This window comes from Carlito syrichta, unplaced genomic scaffold (assembly GCF_000164805.1).
Source record: "Carlito syrichta isolate Samal-C Ts95f unplaced genomic scaffold, Tarsius_syrichta-2.0.1 Scaffold303717, whole genome shotgun sequence".
NCBI classification, from domain to species: Eukaryota; Metazoa; Chordata; class Mammalia; order Primates; family Tarsiidae; genus Carlito; species Carlito syrichta.
The window spans coordinates 188,722-211,545 of record NW_007247813.1 but is presented as its reverse complement, the minus strand read 5'-3'; the positions used below and the strand labels follow the sequence as shown (position 1 = coordinate 211,545).

The 22,824-nt window shown below is 42.4% G+C and overlaps 1 protein-coding gene and 2 pseudogenes across 1 annotated transcript in view; 2 read left to right on the top strand and 1 right to left on the bottom strand.

Annotated features, from left to right (window-relative positions):
- LOC103261482 overlaps positions 1-13,992 on the top strand; it is a 39,186-nt pseudogene extending 25,194 nt beyond the window's left edge.
- Positions 1-22,824, bottom strand: part of LOC103261480 (carcinoembryonic antigen-related cell adhesion molecule 1-like) — a 165,189-nt gene that overhangs the window by 89,289 nt on the left and 53,076 nt on the right. The gene's annotated exons all lie outside the window — the stretch shown is intronic.
- On the top strand, positions 16,489-17,058 carry LOC103261481 (annotated as a pseudogene).

The window sequence follows — 22,824 nt, the reverse complement described above, 5'->3', positions numbered from 1 at the left end:
ATTATCTCACTGTTCCTCATGCTTGGTTAATATTCCTCAAAAGCAATATAACAATTCTAAAATCTTAATAAACAATAACTTCTAAAACTTATGCATACCCAACACCTAATGACTGACTAAAATCCTAATACCTTTCTTATCTGTGCTAATTTTACCTGTACTATAAAACTCTTAATTATAGCTCAAACCAGTTCCTAAAGAATGTGGCCCAGTCCAAAGATCACACTGGGCCATTTCCAGGAACAATTGATTATGATCTTTTAACAAATGGCTATTCTAAAATCCTATGTATCTATCTTAATTTCTATAAAAGTTTCTAATTCCTAATCCTAATATATAAAAAACTGATCATCAGTAATAAAGCTTCTAAAATAAAATCCAAATACAAACTATAATTGTACTAAAGCCAAAACCTCAATTAGTAGAAAGTGGGAACAATGAAATTTCTAAGGTTAGCTTTATTCTATAAAACCTCAAAGTATCATGTTTGATCATGCTTGAACTAACATAATTCCCTGATGTAGAGTAACCTATTCTATAATACTTTTTATGAATAAAATAAATTCAGTTTCTATTATAAGTAGAAAAAACTTACACTAATTGTAACTAAAGAACCGGTTTAAAAGAATGCAGCCCAGCCCAAAGTGGATGCTGGGCCCTTAGGAATGTGGCCCAGCCCAAAGTTCGTGCTGGGCCATTTCCGGTAACCCTAGATAATCATCTATACCATCTAAAGCTGGAAACAGCTCTCTAAATGTATATACTAATTCTACAAATATATTTTTAAATCTTATAAAGAAGCTTGTATCATGTATAAGGCTCCCAAATGTGATCTGAGTTTGAACTGTGTTAAGTTTAAAACCGAAACCGCAGTCTGTGAGAAACGGGAACAATGGATCCCTAGAGTCAGCCATGCCTGTCATATTCTCAGAACTTCATGCTTAGATCATCAAAATCCCTTGCCAGTGGGTAATGCTAAACAACAAAGAAAGGAGGAGGGAATGGGCCTTCAGCTCCTGAACACAGCCTGGTGGTCTCAGGGTCTGTAGCCCGCCTGGATCCCTAACGCTCAGACGAGCCTCCACGGCCGGCTCCCAACAATTATGTTACTCATATTGTGCCAAAATTGGCCATTGGAAGCTCCTTCTAATTGGCTTCTGTGCCTTTAGACATATCCTCATTTGTTTTTGAGCAGTTCCCTACTTTCTGGCACAAGATTCACCAGACTCATCTTTACTTTCTTCCCTCAGCCCTGGGATCAGTCATTTCTCCAGAGAGTCCTGGCTTCTTTCAAGGGAGAAGAGGATTTACAAAACCATGAGCCACAAATATGCCTCTTGTTGTAGATTCTAGTATTTCTTCGCCCTCTAGCTAACAGAGCTGGGAATAACATGTACACACACCAGTGGACTTTTAGCCACAATTTACAAATTAGATAAATGAGACGAAGAAAATATAGACAACATGTCCAAAATCACTGATCAAAGAGGTAGTGGAACTGGGAGACTATACCACAAGTCCTATAAGTGGAAGTAACTTCTTTACACATACGTGTCAGCAGAAAGCCACAAGTCTCCTGTTCCAGTATAGATACTCTCTTTGGAAAATAACTAGAAGCCCACAGCCATAACCACAATAATAATCCTCATGCAATGAACACCCACCTGGGCACTGGGCACCCACTGTAGTTCGTTTATTCCTAAAAACTCTTTAGGGTGGATATTACCATCCTTGTTTTCTAAATCAGGGAAGCAAAGAACAAGGAAGATGAGTGCTCTGCCCAAGATGACACAGTTAAGTGACAGAGCCAGTAGTTGGTCCCAGGTCCATCTGGATGTAAACTCCATGTTTATTGCACAGTATTGGTGTTTCTAAAAGTGATTTTAGGTGGAACATAAATAAGCTTAAAAAAAAACTTTAATAGTTATATGTTTACTTGCATGCATGTTAGAAAAAAACTTAACCATACATCATACCTGTAATTTCAAGATAATATAGGGTGAAGATGTTTTGCAAAATAAGTTTATTTATAAAAAATATGAAGTAAATAATTTTTAGGGAAAAAGTATGAAGTAAAAGTAGTACAAGCCGTACCAAAAAACCATCAAGATGGTGTATAAATGTCTGAGGTTCAGGAGACACAACACTACTGCACTGTGCAACTTCATTTTCACTTACACTGATATGACTAAAGTCATGCAGGGCTGCAGAAAGATCAACAGACTAAGAATCTTAGACATGGGTGTTAACCCCAGATGTGTCCGTTTCTGGCCCCCTGGAGATATCTCTGTGACCTCCTTTCTGGGAGCAAATCCAAAGGTCCCAGACATTTGAGAGCACTAGGAAGACCCTACATACACAGATGGATTTCTGGGTCATAGAAAAATCAACCTGGGTGTTGGGAACCCCGGGGACTCTCTGTGTGGTGCTGAGAGACACAAGGCCAGAACAGAGCAGAGGTCAGTGTTGGGGAGAGCAAGTCATCCTGTTGTGGGCTGGGGTCCAAATAAGCCTTGCTCTTCCTGCGTGGTCTGTGAAGCCGAAATGTAGACAGGAGAGAAAAAAGAAGGGACATGAGGCAAGCATGAGAAGGGGAAGGAGACAGGGGCATCTTGGGTGGGGATCAAGCCTCAGGGGACTTCTAAGGCCTACACAGGGAAGCTCAGCCCCAAGACTCCTGATTCCAGGGGCCTGTGCCCAGGGCTGGGTTCTGGCCTCCTGGACAGGGCTGACTGGGAACCATGATTGACTGGCTGTCAGAGGGCTGTGGTTCCTGGAGCAGGTCACCAACCAGAGCTCAGCCCCCAGAGTCTTACCTGGGCAAGGACAGAGCCTCGTCCTTCACCTGAGACTCAGCGAGGGCAGGTGGACAAGCTCCCTATGGCATTAGCCAACTGTACTGGGGAACTTAGGATACTCCATAGAAGGTCAGTGTCCCCAGAGGTAGGAATAGAAGAGAGAAAATGTTTCTTTCAACTCTTTCTCCATCAAGGATCAGGTCAGGGAACACTCTCTTGGATGCAAATTAGAAGAGAGCAGCTCCTCGGTGCCAACCTTCAGGTCAGGTGATTGTGATAATCACCTGCAAAAGTAATTCAGAGACATTGTGGCAAGCCACAGACTGTGTACTGTTGTCAACGGAAAATCATGAGGTCTATAGATCTGGAAAGGAGACTATTTCTTATAAACAGTTTTAGCTGGCCGTTCCATGGGTTGGGAAGCACAGCCTTCAGCAAAGATGATAGCAGACACTTTGAGGAAGGAAGGGTGGAACAGAGATTTATGCTGAATAGGTTAGCCAAATATACATATTCAACAGGCTATAGGAGGAGCTATGAATATTCACAAAAGATAGACACAAGCTTGCGTGGTAAGCAAACATGCATGTTTCACATGTCCCTTGTTCACTTTGCAACATTTCAGTGCATTACAAAAAGGCCCAATGAGGCCAAAAGGTCTTTTCAAAGCACAAGGGCACTCAAGTGCGTGGCCCTGCAACCTGGCCAGAACCTGTCCGTGGTGTGTCGGTGGTCTCTTATGAGAAGAAATTTACTGAAATCAGTCTCTTGTCAAATCAAAGCTGTAATTATGACTGGTAGAACAAGGGTTCAGTTAGTCAGCATCTGTGAACTGGATGAGTTGTAATTGCTCTAATATTGCTTTTCTTTAAACCAGAGCTAGTTTAGCTGCTATAGAAAAAGAGAAGCCTGTGACTGTTGGAATACAGTTTATTCTTTAAGTGTAGGGGTGCAGGACTTAATCCTTGCTTGCCACGGCCTCAGGTCTTGTTTATAACATGGTATCTTATTGTCACAAAAAGTCTGTTCATCAGTCTTATGATCCCTATTTTAACACTAATGCTGGTCAGTGCTGTGTCTAAACCACAAAAGCAGAGGGGTATAACAACATGTGTATGACTTCCCATCCTATCAGGGCCTAAAACTCAATGTGTAAAGTTTCTCTGGAGTCCCCTTAGCCAAGAGAAGGTCTGCTTAGTTGGTTGGGAGGCTTTGGATTTTTAGTTCTGTTTATCTTATTTTACTAAGAGGAAAGTAAATCACATGCAAATACACTCACTGGCCAGGAGACACAGACCACAGTTTGGAAGAGTCACCCGCGCTGTCTGCAGCCACAACCAAGTTCTCTCCTTCACCCATGGGGCCTTATTATATGTCTATGGACCCCAGATCAATCATGGGTTCAGCTTCTTTCTTTTAAGGCATCTACTGTCCTTTGGCTTCTGACCTCCTGGTAAGTCAGTGTAGAGAGTAGATGGAGGAGTTGCTCATCTCTCTTCTGTGACCTGTTCCATTTGTTGGGCTCATTGAGGGAAAGAGCCCTGTATGGGGACACAGTGGAGGTGAGGAGTAAATGGAGAATTAATCAGTTTTTACTTTGAACTAAATCACCTAAGCCAGACATGGTGGCTCATGCCTATAATCCCAGCACTTTGAGAGGCCAAGGTGAGACAATTGCTTGAGCCCAGGAGTTGGAGACCAGCCTGGGTAACATAGTGAGACCTCATCTCTACCAAAAAAAATCCCAAAATAGTCAGGCATGGTAGTGCATGCCTGTAGTTCCAGCTACTTGGGAGGCTGAAGCAGAAGGATCACCTTGAGCCTAGGAGGTCAAGGCTACAGTGAGCCATGATCATTCCACTGTATTCCAGCCTGGGAGACAGGAGACAGAGTGAGACTCTGATGCAAGAAAAAAAAAAAGCACTAAATCACCAACCTCAACAGTCAGAGTCAAGCCAGTCAAGCCGGAGAATGTCCAGGCCTTGCTCTTCAGACCCACCCCTCACTGGACTCGAAATCATGTGTTTCCTGATGTGTTGGTGCCTCTCCCACAAGAGGATAAAGGAAAGGACTTTGGTGTTTCTCTCTCCACTCACACCCTGCACCAGCACAGGGCCCAGCATAACACATACCCTCAGTAAGGAGAGAATGAAAGAATGAATGAATGAATGATCCATTCATCAACTCTTCAAAGACTGGATCTTTGATGCAGAATCCCAGGAAGTTCTGACCACACATATTCTCAGGGCTGACACCATGTTCCATCCTCTTACTCCCTACCGCTAAAGCCACCCCAGGAACCACATCTCATGTGACTTTGGGCCTCCTTGGCCCTAGGAGGCTTTTAAAGGCTCCCTGCACCTGGTTCTTTGTCAACCGGGGGTCTCCTGGTCCCTAGTGTCTCTGAAGTCGCTGTCACCCCTACTATTCACTGCCATGGATATTTCTGGCTCTCTCTGCTCCTTCATGTCATATGGAAGAAATTTTCCAAATACAATGCCATGAAGCTTTTGCCCTGTGTTTCTCTGAGATTTTCACATTATTAGGTATCACATTTAGGTCTTTGATCCACGTTAAGTTAATTCTTGTATATTGTGTGAGGTAAGAGTTCAGCTTAATTCATTTGCATGTGGATATTCAGTTTTCCCAACGCTATTTGTTGAACAAACTATCCTTTCACCGTTGAATGGTCTTAGCAAAACTTGTCAATCCTCATTTCATCATATATGCAAGTGTTTGTTTCTGGACTCTCCACTCTACTTTATGATTCTATATGTTTGTCTTCATACCAGCACCAAACTATTCTGGTGACTATAGCTTTGTATTTATTTTTAAAAGCAGGAAATATGAGTCCTCCAATTATATTCTTTTTCAAAATTTCTTTGGTTCTTTTAGTTCCCTTAAGATTCCATATGAATTTTTTTGTATGTTTCTATTTCTAATTCCAAAACAAGTTGCTGGGAATCTAACAGGTATTGCACTGAATCTATAGATCTTTTTGGGTAGTGCTATCTTCTTAGCAATATTCCAGAGAGAGGAGGCAAGATGGCAATGGAATCGATGGGAGCGTGAAAGTCTCTGCAAGAGTGAGTGTCCATAAACACAGTCTGCATGAGTGGGTGTGTGCTGCTGGGTGTGTAAAAGTCCGTCTGAGGGGAGACTGGGTCCAGGGCTCCCCTCCAGAGATGACAGCAGCCCGCCACTGCCCTGAGATCAGAGCCTTGGCATGCAAGATCATCAGCCATTCTTGGGGGTCTCCAAGGAGGAGGCAACAGAGGTCAGCTGCACTAAGCACCTAGCACCTGACCCATGCCACCACCCGCGGCAGTGGGCCAGCACCGGCAGAGGGAAAAGTGGAGAGGGCAGGACCATTTTCTTCATCCTACCTGTATTGGCCCCCTTGGTTCTGTTCAACCTCCAACCTGGGATCCAAAGGTGATCTTCACACCCCTCTGGGATGGGCCATTGCTGATTCAGAGAAGAAGCTTCAGGAGCAGATATGAGAGACGGACGCTGCACCCCCATGCTGGACTAGGTAGGGACACCTAGGTAGGGACATCTGAGTGGAGGATTTGGCAGCAGCAGCAGCAGCAGACAAGTTGGGTGAGTTGGGATCTGATTCACCCTCCTCCCACAGCAGTCAGTGAAGCTAGGAGTTACCTGCTGGGCCTGCCTAGAGCAGAGGGGAGGGACTGGAGACCTGAGCCCTCTCCCTACCCAGTGGCAGTCAGAAATGGTAGTGCTTGGGAAAGGAACCTGAAGTTCCAAAATGGCCACAGAGGGAGCTAATTTTTTTGTCTTTTCTGTTCTTTTTTTTTTTTAATTTAATGTTGCAGTATCTTTTTTGTTTATTGTGGGGCTTTTTTGGTGTTTTTTTAGTTTTTCTCTTTGAATATGGGTATTTTTGAGATCAAGTGCATCATCAGGTTTTTTTGTTTGCATGTTTGTTTCTTTATATGTTTTTGCTTTTTCTTGTTTTTTCATTTGCTTTTTCTTGTTTCTTTGTTTATTCATTAGGTGGTGTGTCTGTCTGCTTTCCTTCTCCTTCTCCTCTGTGTTCCTTTTCCTTTAGTCTCCTTTCTTCTTTTTTCTGTTCTTCTCCTTTTACTTATCTCACTTTGCTCACAGGGGGCATACATACCCACCCCCCACCACATGGACAGATTGTAAGGTAGTGAGAAGTGGGTTCCAGGAGGCCCACAGACCTGTCAGTGGATACTGTTATCTGCAGATAGCTTCTGAACTACAGCTCCCCCCATTACACCTTAATCAAATCTCAAATCTCAAAAAGCACAGACCCCTCCCATCACCAGTCCGGCTTCAAGTTGAACAAATCCAGAGGATCTACATAAGGAAGAATAGGGGATGGAGCAAACAGAAGTGAAAGCTATCTCCTGATCAATGAGCAATGGAATTAAAGAAAGGAGGAAAAGGGGAAGGAAACCCATCACAAATAAAGAAGAATCAAAGGAAGAATTCATCCCATACAGAAGACCCCTGGGAAGACAGCACCTGAGAAAACTGACTTTGGAACTCAAATAATGAAGAGCTCCCAGAATGACTGATCACAAACCACAAACCCAGGGATCAAGATATTAATAGAGAGAATGAATAGAAATGAGGAAAGACAAGAGGAAAGAATGAAGGAGTTGATAACTGTGATGATGACAATAAAGAATGTGGTAAATGAATTAAATAACAAACTGACAAGCATGGAAAGCAGAATTAACCAAGCTGAAGAAAGAATCTCCAAGCTTGAGGACCAAAATATGAAACTAACCCAAACTGTTAAGAACATAGAAAAGCAGCTTAAAAAGATGGAGCAAAGCCTCCAAGAGATGTGTGATTGTATCAAGAGGCCAAACCTAAGATTAATTGGCATTCCTAAGGCAGATAGAGAAACAGAGACTACCCTGAAACAAACATTCCATGAAATTTTCCAAGAAAACTTCCCTCATCTCATCAGAGATATCACCACTAAAACACAAGAGATTTAGAGAACCCCAGCAAGACTTCACATGTGTAGACCAACTCCTAGACACATAGCAATTTGCTTACACAAATTAGATATTAAAAAATCCTAAGGCCAGCAAGAGAGAAAGACAGACTACCTACCAGGGAAGTTCAATTAGAATAGCAGCAGACTATATACAGAAACACGACAGGCTAGAATAAACTGGAGCCCAGTCTTCAAAGTTCTCAAACATAAACAATTCCAACCAAAAATTTCCTACCCAGCTAAGCTTCATCAGTGATGGAGAATCAAAAATTTCCCAGACATTCAGTCTCAACGAGTTTATGCTGCCTCCACACCAGTTCTACAAGAAGTACTTAAGAAAGTGTTAAACACAGAAGAAAGGAAAAAAGAGAGTGACCACACTCTTCTCAAGAATACAGGAAAAAAATTGAAAACGCACACATATGTCAAAAGAAAACCAGCAAACAACATAACAGAACCTCACAAGAACCTCATAACAGGGATAAAAATCTCACATCTCAATAATCAACCTGATCATGAATGGACTAAATGCACCACTGAAAAGACATAGAATGGCAAATTGACTTTTAAAGATGATGCAACAATGTGCTGTCTTCCAGAGACTCATCTCACCAGAATGGACACTCACAGACTCAAAGAAAGCGGATGGAAAACAATTCTTCAGGCAAACAGAACACAAAGGAAAGCAGAAGTTGTAATCTTAATATCAGATAAAATATTCTTTAAGTTATCAAAAATGGAAAAAGATACAGAAGTTTGCTACAAAATGATAGAAGGTTCAATCCATCAACAAGAAATATCCATCCTAAACATATATACACCCAACATAGAAACACCAACCTTTATAAAGCAACTTCTAGGTAAACTAAAAAAAGACACTGACTCAAACACTATCATAACTGGGGCCTTAAATACCCCACTCATAACCCTAGACAAATCATCAAGGTAAAAATCAAAAGGAGATCCAGAACCTCAACTTGATGCTTGACCAAATGGACTTAATGAATACCTACAGAACACTCCTCACAACAACTACAGAATATACATTCTACTCATCACCACATGGAATGTACTCCAAAATTGCCAGAGTCCTGCTCCAGCTGGGCTCAGGGTTTCCCGAAGGAGGAAACGGTGTCGGCGTTGAAGGAAACACTCGGACAACTGACTCTGGTGTTAGCAGGACAGATGCTGTTTATTGACAGTTAGCAGTGAGCTTATATACCCTTTTACAGGGAAGTAATTTTACAAAAAATTCTTAGAATTAAACACAATCAGTAACTTTAATACAAAAACAGAGCAAATAGTTCATGCATGATGTTCTCCAAAAAACCATTTTGACGTGCATTTTTCTACATATCAATGCCTTCTTGAAAGTGTCACTGACTTGTGATCACTAAAGCAGGCTATCCTTTATTATTTAAAGCACTTAATCTGCTATCCTTTTAAGCTTAAAAGAACACACCTACTGTCTAAATCTACTCTATAGTGATTACCAAGTTTCAAAAAGTCATCAAGTACTAAACTGCTATAGTAATCCAGTCTTATATTTTTAATCCTGTATATGCTTAATCCAAGTAGCAGGAAGTAATACAAAATTTAAAAATGCCCATTCAGGTGTACATAAAATTCCACATTTAAAGCTCAAATAAGCATTATTAGTGCACTGGCATTCGCCTCACAAATGATAATAATCGCCAATCAGAAGGAACAAAATCTACCAAGGGATTGTCTACCCACACATGATAATTAAAGTATTCACCTATAGTTTCCTGGCAAGGTTCACTTTGTGACCCAGGGTCTTCAGTCCCCTGGACTTTGTCAGCAAGTAGCTCTCTATGGCTGGCTCCCAACACAAAATCAACAACTTCCTTGTACATAAATCAAGCATAACCAAATTCCATGAGATCAAATTGCTCCATGCACCTTCTCAGACCACAGTGGAATAAAAATAAAATAAATATCAACACTAACAGAACTACCCCCAAACCCACAAAGACACTAAACAGAATGATGCTGAACAACTCCTAGGTAAACACAGAAATTTTTTTTTTTTTTGAGTTGGAGTCTCACTCTGTCGCCCAGACTGGAGTGCAGTGGCCGCTCCCGGCCACCGCAGCCTCGACCTGCTGGGCTCCGGCGTTCCTTCCACCTCAGCCTTCCCAGTAGCCGGAATTACAGGCATGCGCTACCACGCCCGGCTGATTTTTTGATTAAACAAGAACCCTACCTATCACATACACAAAAATCAATTCTAAATGAATCAAAGACTTGCATGTAAAACCTCAGTTTATAAGAGCCTTAGAAAATACAGAAGACACTCTTATGGAAATTGGAACTGACAACCGATTCCCTATCAAATCCCCAAGTGCCCATGCTTTAAGAGATAAGAAAGCCGTGTAAGATCTCATAAAGCTGAAAAGCTTCTGCAAAGTCAAGGAAACCATCAAGAGACTAGGGAGACAGCCCACAGACTTGGAAAAAATATTTGCTAACTGTATAACTGACAAAAGCCTGCCTAACTTCTAGGATCTACAGGAAATTCAAACATGCCAAAAGGAAAAAAACAGCCCTATTAAAAAGTGGGCAAAAGATATGAATAGACACTTCTCCAGAAAAGACATACAAGCAGTCAATAGATATATAAAAAATGCTTAGCCTCACTAATCATCAAAGAAATGACAATTAAAACTAAGATACCACCTAACTGAGATACCACCTAACTCCAGTAGATGGCCATCATCAATAACTCAAGAAACAATAGATGCTGGAGAGAATGTGGGGAAAAGGGAATAGTTCTACACTGTTGGTGGGAGTGTAAACTAGTACAACCTCTGTGGAAAGCAATGTGGTGATTCCTAAAAGATCTAAAAATCAGCTTCCCATATGACCCAGCAATCTCCTTTCTTGGAATATACCTGTAGGAACTCAAATCATTTTATAATAAAGATACCTGTGCATGCATGTTTATTGCAGGACTATTCACAATAGTAAAAACATGGAGCCAACCGTGTTGCCCATTGAAAGTAGACTGGATTAAAAAAATGTGATACATATATATGATGGAATATTATGGCACCATAAAGAAGGACAAAATTATGAACTTCGCAGTAACTTGGATGGACTTAGAGTCTGTAATACTCAGTGATCCATCACAGAAACAAAGAACTGGGTACCACTGTTCTCACTCATAAGTGGGCCCTGAACAATTATCATAATACTACAAAAAGTGACTGGCAGTGGTGGGAAACTCGGTGGGGAGCATACTTCATCCGTAAGGGCACCTGATCTATAATAGGGGAAGTGGTACCAAAGTGAGGCCCAAACTTTACCTGTACTGTGACTGTTTGTTTACCTAACCATGAATTATATCCTACATATTTAAAATAAAAATTTTTTTAAAAAGCTGGGTGTGGTGACTTAGCCTGTAATCCCAGTACTTTGGGAGGCCAAGGCAAGAGGATTGCCTAAGCCCCGGGGTTCGAGACCAGCTTGGGCAACTTGGTGAGACCTCATCTCTACAATAAACTACAAAAACTAGCCGGGCATGGTGGCATGTGTCCGTAGTTCCAGCTACTTGGAAGTCTGAGGCAGAAGGATCGCCTAAGCCCAGCAGGCTGAGTCTGCGGTGGCTGTGAGCAGTGTGCCACTGCACTCCAGCCTGGGAGACAGGAGTGAGACTTTCTTGAGTCTGGGAGTTCAAGACCAGCCTGGGCAACATAGTACAGGAAAAATTAAAAAATAAGCCAGGTATGGTGGTGCACTCGTGTAGTCCCAGCTCCTCAAGAGGCTGAGGCAGGATTGTCTGATCCCAGGAAGTCAAGACTGCGGTGATCCATGATCTGCATTCCAGTCTGGGCAACAAGAATAAGACTCTGACTCAAAGCAACACTTTTCAGATTTCCGGGGGTGGGGAGGTGGGGGGATGGGGAGTGGCAACTATGGAAAAGCAGAGCAGCAATCAGTGCACATGATTATTGGTGTTTTCATTTTTCTAACTGTTGTTTTTAAAATACATGCAAAGCAAGATACATATAAAGCAAATGAAAATAAAATATCGGTTCAAAGATATCCTTCACTGTATCCTTTCCAAAATAAGTCCCCATTGACGATGTTTTTCATAACACTCATCTTGAATTGTTTTCTGTTTCTGTGACATTCTCATTTTTTAAATTTACTTTCTGTTTCTTCTGTTTTGTAAACCACAGAGAGGTGTGTGTACCTTAAGAGCAAGCTTTAATAAATTGTATCTATTATGTAAAAAAAAAATTCCAGTCTGAGATGTCATTCCATTTAATGATTCTTTTAAAATTTCTTTTAGCAGCATTTTGTATTTTGCAAGGTATAAGTCTTTTGCCTACCTGCTTAAGTTTATTTCCAAGCACTGTGTTCTTTTCGATGATAATGTAAATGGAATTGTTTTCTTGATTTCCTTTCTAGGTAGTTATTTGATAGTACATAGAAATGACACTGATTTTTTGTGTTTACATTTATCTTGCAAATTTCCTGAATTTGCTGGTCAGTTATAACTTTTTTGTGGTTCTTTAGGGTTTTCTACATATATTTCCATGGTGTGTACAAACAGAGATAGTTTTACCTCTTTCTTTCCAATTTGCATGCCTTCCTTTCTTTTTCTTGTCTAGTTGCTCTGGTCAGGACTTCCAGTATGATAGTGAATAGAAGTGTCAAAAGCCAGCATCCTTGTCTTATTCCTGATCTTAGAGACAAAGTTTTTAGTCTTCTCCATTAAATAGGATGTGTTAAATTAAATAAACAGACGGTCATTAGCCTGAAATAGTCTTTATGCTTTGATTTTCTCATAACAAACCACAGTCTAACTTAAACCAAAAGCTAATTTAGGAGTATATATTTTTGTATCAGCCAGCTTCAGCCAATCATAAGCAGCAGAGTTTAAGCCAGTACTAGGTAGCCAACAACCAGACCATGTACAAATAAGGCAAACACCTAGCTGTAACCAGTCACCCTGTTTCTGCACTTTGCTTCCATGTTTAGACTAGAACAACTCACTGTCCATGTCACAGAGCAAAGCTCTCTTAACCACCTCTGGCTCTGAGTGCTGCCCGATTCATGATCTGTTCTTTGAACAAATAACTCTGTTAAATTTATTTTGTTTAAAGTTTTTCTTCTAACAGATATTAGCTATGAGCTTTTCAAATATGGCCTTAATTATCTTGAGGTATTCCTAATATTCCTAAGAGTATCAGACTTTTGTTGGAAGTGTAATCACTTCTCTCTAAAGATTTGCTTCACTGTGATTTTCAATCCAGTAGTCAAGAAACAAAAGTCCTCTTCAGATTGAGAAATCCTTTAGATCAGAGACACTTCCATTTCTAAAGTTAAGAGTACTGGACTGCGCTGTGTTCATTGTGTAATAAATGCCAAAGTATATGCCTTCTCTATTCTCTGAAAAGCTGTTTGGCCCCAGAGATGAACACAGCTGGTCAACCTGATTTCCCAAACACACATAAATTTTATAAGAGAAGCAGGGTTTGATCTTTATAGAAGTACAGGAAGTGCTAGGAAAAGGTCACACAAAGTCCACAGGAGAAAAATTAGACCTGATGATGAGATTGTAGGGCCTATGGGCTGAGACGAGGTTCCTGGTACAGGTATTAGAGAGAGGTCTAAAGGAGCAGTCAGGGGTGAGCCTGGAGTGATCTGGGTCACAGAGGAGGTGCCACTCTTTTTACAGATCGTCACCTGAACTGATGCTCATCTTCTCTAGAGTTTCAGGGCCATCCCTTGGGTCGACCCTTTGTATAGCTCACTGTGAGATCTCAGAACTGGCCGTGATGTCTGAAGAAGGAATGTGGTTCCAAGCCCAGGTCACTCTCAGTTGGTCACCTCCTCTGTTTGTCCACAGAGTCAGTGGTTCGGCTTTTCATTCAAACCAGCTGCACCACAGTCACAGAGGAGGACTTTATGGTCCTGACTTACTTCACAAATGACACTGGCACCTCCATTCAATGGACCTTCCATGACCAGAGTTCGCAGGTCACAGAGAGGATGAAACTGTCATCGAACCACAGTGTGCTCAGCATTGACTCTATCAGGAGGGAGGACACCAGGAAGTCTGTATTGAGGTTTTCAGTCTCATCAGCAACTGCCTGCCCTTCAGAGCATAGGACCCTGATGCCCACTGTTCTGTGTTCCACAGTAAAGTTCCTTCTTTTCTGAGATAAAAAAAAGATCCTCTCTCTCATATGACCTCCTCCCAAATCCCTAGTCTCAACTAAGGGATGGCTATCTTAAATCTCAGTCATTTCAGAAGGAAGGATGTTCCAGTTCCTCTTCCTCCCTGACAGACACTGTCTAGATCCTTCTTGGATAGAATCATGGGATATTTTGGGCAGACACAGGCTTGGTCCACAGGTAAGGGCATGTCCTGCTGGGCCACCCAGGAAACAAGAATAATGGCTGCTATCAAGATAAAGAGGGATTTCAGGTACTGAAAGTACCCACTCTCTAGCAGGTGATGGATCCCTGCAGTGATAAAAGGGTTATTCAATTAGTTGGGGTCTGACTCTGAGATCAAGCAGATTCCAGGTCAGAGAGCACACCTCTCAGGGGACACATACTGAGGAACCTCCAAGCTGCTATGTGGTCTGTTCCAATCCAGTCCTAGGATCTGTACTAAAACAGGATTCCAGTTCCTGAAGGTGGGTTACATTGAGCGCCATGTACAACCACACTTTCCTCCCAGTCTGGGAGGAAAGAGAATCAGACTGTTCTCTTTGTGTACATCACAATGGCACCAGGTCTGACTGCCGAGATACCCGTAAGTCTGGAATTCTCAAGGTCTGCTCAATTATCCAAAGTCACCAGGATGTATCAAAGTCCTCACAGGATCCATTCTTCTCTACTTGACCTCCTCACTTACCATAAACACCCTGTGAAGTGGAAACCCTGAGAGCCTCCTATGCCAGGCACCAGAACTTTCCAAGGCTGTGTGCCCAGCATCTCCCCTGCCCACACAATCTCACTTTCCTTCCCACAAATGCAAATCCTCCCCTCACTGTCAGGGGGATCATCTACAGAGTGGAGGGAAATGTCATCTACAGCAGGAGGGATCTGGTCAGAAGCAGACATGGAGAAGGTGAGGGACGGCTTAATGTTAAGTAGGCATATCACAGAAAAAGAAAAATTAAAATTCAGGGTTACAACAGAAGTAGGATTTGCATGTAATTTTTGAAAATTTCTGAACTTGTCATCATATAAATAAATAAATATCTGTTCTAATTTTCTTAGGAATGTGATATAACTGTATTATCATTCTCCTTACATCTGCATTCATGGAAAACAAAGTGCACCCATAAATCCAGATTGTGGTCTGCGATATTATTTATTTTTGAAATATTCTCATCATTAAAAGAACCACTGCTCCTAGAAACACAGATGAGTTTATAACTTGAAGCAGGAGAAATCTGTGAAGGCTCAAAATTTCTATAAATGTCATTTGCAAGGAAGATTTCAAAACATTACAGGGAGTACTAAAAACAGGAAGGAATCTAAAGGAAACTTCACTGGTCAAGGGTCATAATTTGGGCACCGAAAGGTAAATGTTTTATGACTAGATGAAGGATATAACATTCAAAAATAGAGTAAATTATTAAGTCCAAGTGAATCAGTAAAAAATAAAGGATTTTTGGAAAGCCTGGAAATGTAGAAAATAGAAAAAATACAGAAGTATTAAATTTAAATAGAAAAGTTATAGACTGGATATATGTAAGCTCAACTGTAAAGTCTTAAAAGAGCAAATTCAATAGAAAAAACACACCTGGATATTTGTTGTTTACATCATATAATTAGCACATACTATGGAGAAGTTTCTATGTCAGTATCTAAAAAGATTCCTTGTTTGTTATCTGCATCATATCCCGTTATGTAGAATTACATAACATGTTTAATTATCATTACATTATGCTAATGAAATGTAGGACTTTTCAATATTTTGCTGTTAAACCATTACTACAATGAGTAACCAAGATTAGGTGCCATTTTTCATGAGTGTATGATAAGTTCCTCACAGTGTGTTTGGGAGGGGATATATATTTTTAATTTTGGCAAGTAGTTACAAATTTCACTTCACATGGTTTGCACAAATTTTCATGTTCCACAGAAAAATTAGAGTGTAATTATTGTCACAGTCAGCCCCACATGTTGTGTTATCAAATGAGATTTTGGGACATTTGAAATCACTGAACTGTGTTATAACCTTCACTATTCCAGGACAATGTCAAGTTCATTTCTCCTGTATGTGTGAGGATGAGTTTTGCGCACGTGTCTAAGAGCCATTAATTTTTATCTGTAAATTGTTCATATATCTACACATCTTTTTTTGGTCTTTTTAATTTTATGTCAGTAATAAAATTTTTTATACTTTATTTTTATTTTTGTCAACTCGCTTCTTAAGAGGAAATTTTAATGTAATTCTTCTGTTTTCCTTGAAAAAAAACTGTCTTTTTTTTACCTCTCTGAATATGCACCGAGTTTACTATGGCACACATGTCCCTATTGCAATGTTCTATGCTCAAATGAACACCATTTTCTTTTAGAGACATTCTCTCTGTTTATTACTTAGGTTGACTTCAATGGTGTCAGAAGTGGGATTTGGGAAAGACCACTGTCAGAAAAAGTAGGAACTCGTGAGAGGTGGCAGTGAGAGCGAAGGTAATGGACAGATCTGGGGAGTAGCCCAGAGGTGGGAGGGGGGCCCACCAGCTCTGAGCAGATCATGAAGGCCCTTTTGCTTCTGGGTTTCTTCCAGGATGGAGCTGGGAGAATGGGGGGAGATATACTGGAGCTGGTCCTTGAGCCGAAACCCCAGGATGCATTCACCAAGAAGCTGAGCATGTGCCTAAAGCACATTGAGGATGAACTGAACGGTAACTTGGAGTTACAGAGGATGATTGCTGCTGTGTACTCAAACTACACACTTCAGGTCTTTTTCCAAGTAGCAGTTGACATGTTTTCTGATGGCAACTTCAACTGGGGCCGAGTTGTCAGCCTTTTCTATTTGCCAGCAAACTGGTGCTCAAGGCAGTGTGCACAAGGTGCCCGATCAGAACCATAATGGGCTGGACGTTGGACTTCCTCCAAGAGCGGCTGTTTGACTGGATCCAAGATCAGGACGGTTGGCACGGCCTCCTCTCCTACTTTGGGACCCCAATGTGGCAGACAGTGACCATCTTCATGACCAGAGTGCTCACTGCCTCACTCACCATCTGGAAGAAGATGGACTGAGGCCCCGCTGCATTGTACTGTGGTTTTTCTTCATAAATTATTGTATTTTTCTGGGAGGGATGGGAACTGGGGGGCATGGGGCATTTTTCTTACTTTTGTAATTATTGGGGAGTGGGGAAGAGCAGTTTCTGGGGGGAGGGGTTGGCAATAAACCTCCTTCAGGACACACACAAAAAAAGAAAAAGTAAGTAATTGTTGGAGCCAATGTGCAGTGCTCACATGAGGCCTTTGAGCTCTCCATTCCATATTTTTCCTTCTCTGCCCTGGTGAGTCTTCTCTCACACTGGACTCTTTTTGGTAGAAGTTCTTTATTTGGAATCTGATTTGGATAAGATAAGGCTGCCTTAATCAAGGACTATACATACCTCCTGAAATGATACAAAATGCTTTATGTTTTTTGATATGTTCTTCCTGGTAAAAAGACAAGTGTCTTTCTGGATTAAGTACTCTAGTTTCTACATAAATTTACATCCTGTAAGGCATGTCTAAAATGGTGAAATCAGTTTTGTCTGACCACCTAATTTAATATATATATATATATATATATTTTTTTTTTTTTTTTTTTTGAGTTGGAGTCTCACTCTGTCACCCAGACTGGAGTGCAGTGGCCGCTCCCGGCCACCGCAGCCTCGACCTGCTGGGCTCCGGCGATCCTTCCGCCTCAGCCTTCCGAGTAGCCGGAATTACAGGCGTGCGCTACCACGCCCGGCTAATTTTTTGATTTTATTGTAGAGATGAGGTCTCGCCTGCCCAGGCGGGTCTCGAACCTGCGGGCTCAGGCAATCTACTCACCTCAGCCTCCCAAAGGTGCGGGATTACAGGCTGAGCCACCGAGCCCAGCTAATATATTTTTTAGATCTGCATGCTTGGGTTAACATTTCTGTGAATGGTCTTACCTTGTTTTGTTTTTGTTTTTAATTTGGTTTGATTCTTTTCCCTTGACTTTTTTCTGAAAATCTTTCCAGAGAAAAAGTAAACACTCTAAAAGGGGGGTACGAGATAATTATTTAAAAGCCACTAGGATCATTGCCACCACCTAAAATACTAGTCTAGGCTGGGCATGGTGGCTGCTCACACCTGGAATCCCAATACTTAGGGAGGTGGAGGTGGGAGGATTGCCTGAGCCCAGGGGTTCAAGACTAGCCTGGACAACTTGGTGAGACCTCATCTCTACAATAAATCAAATAAGTAGCCAGGTATAGTTCCAGTTGAGTTCCAGCTACTTGGAAGGTTGAGGCGGAAGAATCGCCTGAGCCCAGCAGGTTGAGACTGTGGCACCTATGAGCATGCCACTGTACTACAGCCTGGGTGACAGAGTAATACTTCAACTCAAAAATAAAACAAAAATATGAGTCTAAACTCCTGATATTTCTCGACAGGATTTATAGAATTTTTTGAGAGATTAGTAAAAAGCAGAACGAGATTCTCAAACATTAAGGCAAGCCACATTTTCTGGGATTCCAGTTGGCTACATGTTGTGGTTCATTCTTGTGGACATTTAAAAACTGATGGGCAAACTTACATCAAGGAAAATTCAGAGTTCAAATGTTCATTATTCAAACTCTCTTAAAAAAATCCTAACAATAGAGTTAACATATAGTCTTCTAAGTTCTTTTTGTCTATTTTTATCTTTTTTTCTGCCTACTTTGAATATGCTGACTTTTCTACGGTATGTCAAGATAAAACTCGTTGCTTATGACACTCCAGCCAAGATTTTTAAAAAGAAGTCTTAAAGGGCTTTCAAATTAGTGACTAGACAAATTACAAAAACCCTATGATAACCAACAAGCTAGACACCTTTAAGAAATGTAAATTTAGGTTTGTCTAACTACCTTATGGTGATGGAGCACAATTTAAAAATTAATAATCTAAAAAAAAAAGAACTAGATGAACGCTTATAAAAAGTTGGCTCTCAGATCAAATAGGTCAAAATCTTGAACTCTGGACAATAATATAAGGTATCACTGTCTGGCATAAAAATATTACTTTTTCTACCATACAGAGGCCAAAAACCCAGGGAAAAAACTGCAAAGTTCTTTTTTACCCACATTTGCTAATTAAGAAAACCAGACCAGCAAAGAAAAAATAAATCCATTACTAGGTCAAAGCTACTGATAGATTTAGTTTTTCTTATACAACGCAGTCAGTCCTAACTAAAATGTAAACAATTGAGATTTAACACTAAACTCATTTCAAAATGAAAAAAGGGGAGGTGGAAAGGATGATTTAAAAAATTAAACTACTACTTACGTAGACCACTTATGTACCTAATCCTGACTTGAATCCCACATCTTCAAAATTTTTAAAACTGAAAAAAATTAAACTACTATGAAAACTGCTTTACCCAAAATTTTGCTCCATAGCCTTCATTAGATTACTGACTGGGGCAAATAAGTAGCCAGGTATAGTTCCTATCTGAATAGATTTCAATTTGTCAGATGTATAACTTGGCTCCAGCTGTCTTTTAAAAACCAATGAGTTTATATTACTATCTCATAGCTAAAATTCTAAAATGAAAACTATAAAATCTTTATTTGCATATATGTATCTATGTGCAGGTGTTTTTACACATGTATGCATATATTATGCTGTATATTGTGTTCACATGGTAAAATCTGATGTCATTTACCAGAAATCTGTTCAAATTAACTTAGATCAGTGAGTGCGGAAATGAGACTTTTACCCTTGTATAGAGTCAGGAAGGAAGACAGGGACCTTCTAACAGTGAGGGGTCAGACCTTATTTGTTCCCAGAATACGAAACTTCATTCCTCATCTCTCACTTGTGAGTAGTGTTGCATCTCTAAGAAGCACCTGAACAGGAAGGTTCTTCCTCTTCTCACAAAGACACCTGACCTGGCATAGACTCTGGATTCTTCACTCCAAGTAAAGTTACCACCAGGTGAGGACAGAGAACCACTTAACCACAAGGGAAGTCAGGAAGCGACTCCTCCTCCCTGAGGAACCCTGATGATGGGGACACCTAGCTTTGATCCCCTGAAAACATCTCACCAGACCAAGAAGTTGGAGAGAACCAGGGGAACTTCCCATGCAGAAGGGGACAGAATAACCCAGGACTTACCTTTGCTTCCATTTCAGAGGGGCTGAGGGTCCATGGGAACACCCCTACCCTAACAGAGAAACCAGAGATCTCCTTCCTTAGTCTCCAGATGAACATTACTTCCGTTTCTGGGTCCTTTGGGGAGGCCTGGAGCAGATGACAAGTGGGGGACACAGATGGCCTGGAGGCAGCACCCCCAGTGATGGGGAGAGCACAGGGCACTCTGGGAACCAACTGCCAGGCAGCGTCCTTGAACTATGGCCTCCTGAGACTCCTTTCCAGACTCTTCCTTTGAAATCTCAGGGGCAGATATCTCCTTCTAGGCAGTTCATCCCCCTGGTGAACATTTCTCCCAAATCTGTACCTGCAGTCCTGCAGACAATTCCTGACCTCCTTGGACTCACCCTGCACTGATGGAACTGGGCAGCCTGGGGCCCACAGTGAACAGGACCCGGGCTGACCCGACCTTTCAGCCTGGCAATCAGAGCTCACCTCTGCCCACGGGTCAGAGCCAGCTCACACCATAGGGAGCCTGGTCAGCATCCCTGGGGCAGCCCCTGGCACTGAACTCAGTTCTCCTCTTGCCCTCCAGGGGGCAGCATGGGGACACACAGAAAACACACAGAAAATTGACCGCCTGGACATGAGCCTCACTATGGCTAAGGAGGTGTAGATGGGGCCTGATTTCCATCCCTATATGGGTCTTTCCCACCTGCTTACCTGTTCATTCCTGGGGCCCCTGAAGACCCTGGTCTGCCAGGGGGCCCTGTGCAGCTCCCCACTCCCTCCTGTACCACCCACGGGGAAGACAGGGTGACCATAGAGGACACCCAGCATGGTAAGGGAGAACATGGGCAGGCCCTGAACCACAGCTCAGCCACCAGTCATAGAATAGGAGGGTCTCTGTAAAGCCATCCCCTAAGGACAGCAGAGCCCAGAGACACCTGTCACTCCATCACAGGACTTCTTCCCAAGACAAACAGGATACCTCCCCATCCATACCCAAGAACTACAACTCCTCTTGAGATCCCCAGGCTTGGGTGTCTGTCCCTGAGTCGGAAGTTAGGCTAGTGACACTGGATAGAGGGTAAATCCCTACCCTGTCATCACTCAGTGATTTCCTTTCTATCCTCCAGAGCTGTCTCTCTCACCATCCTGCTAAATGTCAACCCACTTTTACAGAGCTGGAGAGCAGCTGGGCATCTGAATCACAAAAAGAATTATTCCCCCACTTTGGGAGTCCCCAGATTATGTCTATATGGTACTGACCTACCCAATAGGGTCAATGCAAGGGTGATGGGCCATCCTCTCAGGAGACAGGGAACTCCATCAATTCTACTTCTCAGAGTGTGGTTGAGGAAGTGAAATGAAGACAGAGCAGAAAGGGGAAGGAGGGAAAAAGAAGGCAGAAATGAGAAGGGAGGGGACAGAGAGGAATCTTGAGCACAGAACCCATCCCTGACCCATGTGACCCAGGGAGGAGGCTCAGCGCAGAGGGAGGAAGGACAGCAGAACTGACCTGTGGAACATTGGTGCTCAGAGAGTTTCTGGAGCTGAAATTCTTCTCCACAGAGAAGGACAGAGCAGGCAGCAGAGACCATGGAGTCCCCCTCGCCCCTCCACACAAAGACTGTGTTCCCTGGCAGGGACTCCTGCTCACAGGTGAGAGGGGAGGATTCCCTGGGAGGGAGTGGGAGGAGACAGCACAGAGACTGGCTGGAGTCTTCTGGGGTGGATGGGGCTCTGAGAGAGGACAGAGGGCTTCTGTTGGAGCCTGAATAGGGAAGAGGACACCAAAGATAAAGGGGTCACAACAGGCAACTTTCAGTGTACCAGAATTTACAAAGGGGGAGGGAAATTTAAAGTTTTCTGTTTTCCTGATGAATCAGCGCTAGCCTCTGCATTTGGAATATTTATAAGAACTGTATCAAAGAAAAATATAATAGGGCATTAAACGTTGTCCTTCAGAAATTGGCAAATAAACACCAGGACATGGAGGGCCCTGGGAACTCTCATAACTCATGCACAGGTGTCTGCAGCCTGCCCCAGGCACTGGAGTGCAATCAAGATCAGACAAGTCCCTGCCTTCAAGGAACTCATGTTCTCATGGGGAGGAAGACCGACAAGCAAAGAGATCTAGAATGTGAGGTCAGGTGTTGATAAGTGCCAAGGAGGGAAGCGAGCAGTGAAAGGTCAGAAAGGGAAGACTCAGGGTCTCTAGATGGGGTAGTCAGGGAAGTGGTCTCCCAAGGACACCCCTGGTGTGAGGAGGAACTGAGGGCAGTGGAGGGTGAGCCCTGCAGATACCTGGGGAAGAGTATTCCAAACAGAGGCGATGACAAGGGCAGAGGCACTGAGAGAATGGGAGTCATGCTGCTGACCTTGGCCTAGGAGGACACACACACACACACACACACACACACACACACACACACACTCTCAGACCCCCAAGACTGAGGAGTGAAGAGACCTGCTCAGGACCCAGGCCCTATCTCTCCAACCCAATACACAGGTCTTAATGTTGACTGATTCTTTTTTTTTCTTTTGTTTTGTTTTGTTTTGTTTTTGAGTTGGAGTCTCACTCTGTCGCCCAGACTGGAGTGCAGTGGCTGCTCCTGGCCACCGCAGCCTCGACCCGCTGGGCTCTGGTGATCCTTCCACCTCAGCCTTCCAAGTAGCTGGAACTACAGGCGTGCGCTACCACGC